The sequence below is a fragment of the Lactuca virosa genome, chromosome 8 (assembly GCF_052849685.1).
Source record: "Lactuca virosa cultivar CGN04683 chromosome 8, Lactuca_virosa_CGN04683_v6, whole genome shotgun sequence".
In the NCBI taxonomy this organism is placed as follows: Eukaryota; Viridiplantae; Streptophyta; class Magnoliopsida; order Asterales; family Asteraceae; genus Lactuca; species Lactuca virosa.
The window spans coordinates 140,265,594-140,267,592 of NC_136433.1; positions in this window are offsets into that span (position 1 = coordinate 140,265,594).

Genomic DNA, 1,999 nt, shown 5'->3' on the forward strand with positions numbered 1-1,999 from the left:
GTAACTTTTGAGAGAGATTTGGGAGAGATTTCAAATAGAAAGAGATAGAGTGAAAACGATTTAGAGAGGTTTCGTTTGTGATTAATTTGAATGTCCGGCTTCACAACGCAAGGTTCGTAAACCCCGTTAAACCGTGTTTTAGTGTCGTACACAATCCCGATGATTGTGCAATAGTGTTTTATCACTTTGGTTCGTTGTTTAGCACTGTTAAGGCTAAGGAAAATCAAACACATGAACTTTCCAAATGATGATTTCTCATTAAAATAGCGAATTGTATAGTGATTACATAACGTAAACCCTAACATACAAGGGTTATTGGAGTTGACCGGTTTGACTTGTTGACTTTGTTTGACTTTGACTTGACCGAAATTTGACGGTTGTCACAATATCTTACACAAATTACATCTTATTCGGTGTTAGATTCTCGAATCATCAAGACATCTTCTTAGTGTTCTTGGGTTGAACACTTCCTCTATCTCACTTTCATCTACTGAAATCACATAAGGTGAGTTCATACCCGTACATTTACATGTTTTTCTTAAGTTTTAAGGGGGGAATACAAGTAAAATCATCAAGAACACAATTAAACTTTTTCTATCAGATTACATCAGAAAAGATGAACTTCGATCACGGACAGTTTTGGTCAACTTAAATATTTTAGTTTTCAAAATTGTTCCAGGTGCAAGTAGTTCAAACTCTTAGCTTTAAAATGGCTACTTGCACATCTCCATATGATTTTTCTAAAATTTATGGTGATTTTTACAAAACTGCCTATCATTTCAGAGGCAAACCCGGACCAGTCTGTGATTATGAACATTTTCACCTCTATTAGAGATCACTAAAAATCATGATAAAATTTACGAACAAACTAGACTCATATTACAAACTCTCAGAATTTGCGGATTTGGATTTAGAGCTTTGATGATTTTTCTATAAATTTTCTAAGAACAGTAACAGAAACTGTATACAACAAAAAGTTGCTGTCAATTTCATTTCACCTTGTAACATGTTGAGCAAGGTGTATATCTTTATGTGATTATATGTTATTGCAATATATGACATTTTATCTTAATATTTAGACACACATCAGTTTACAAATGGATTTGGACATATAAAATATAAAGAATAACAAGTGATTATAATCAAAGTACAACCGATACATTCAAACATTTAATAAACTATTTTGAATATAGTTTGCATACATTACTACGTACTACCCTTGGTTGATAAACTATAATAGGTATAGTTTATGATACATTACATAATACATACATTTAAAAAGGGTAAATTTATACAAAGGATATTTTCATTAAGCAAGGTACGGCCATACGGTACCAAGTTTTCATAACACGAAATTCCGTTAATGACTTTATGAAACATTACATAACACATACATTTAAAAAGGGTACATTTATACAAAGGATATTTTCATTAAGCAAGGTACGGCCATACGGTACCAAGTTTTCATTACACTACACGTAAATTCGTTAGTGACTTCTGTGAGACATTCGATTCAATTTATAATAACTCACATGTGGTATTAACAAACATAGAATTTACGGGGATTTCACTAAAATCAAACGAGTTTATGTCGACTTAAACTTGCATTGTTTTACTATAAGGAACGAACACTACTTGTACATTTCGGTCTTTGGGTTTTAAGACTACATTTACACATTAAGGAAAATATTGGATTTTCTGGAACGAACACTACTTTTACAAGAAAAGGCTTTAATAAACTCACATAAAGTATTAATGAATATTGGAATTTACGGGAACTTCATTAAAATTAAACGATTTTATGTCGATTTAAACTTACATTATTTATTATAAGTAAGAAAAGTTACTTATACATTTCGGTCTTTGGATTTAAGACTACATATACATTTTAAGGAAAATATTGGATTTTTCTAAAACAAATACTACTTTTACAAACGAAAGGCTTTTAATAATACCAAACAAAAGCTGATGAACTCACCAACCTTTGTGTTGACACTTT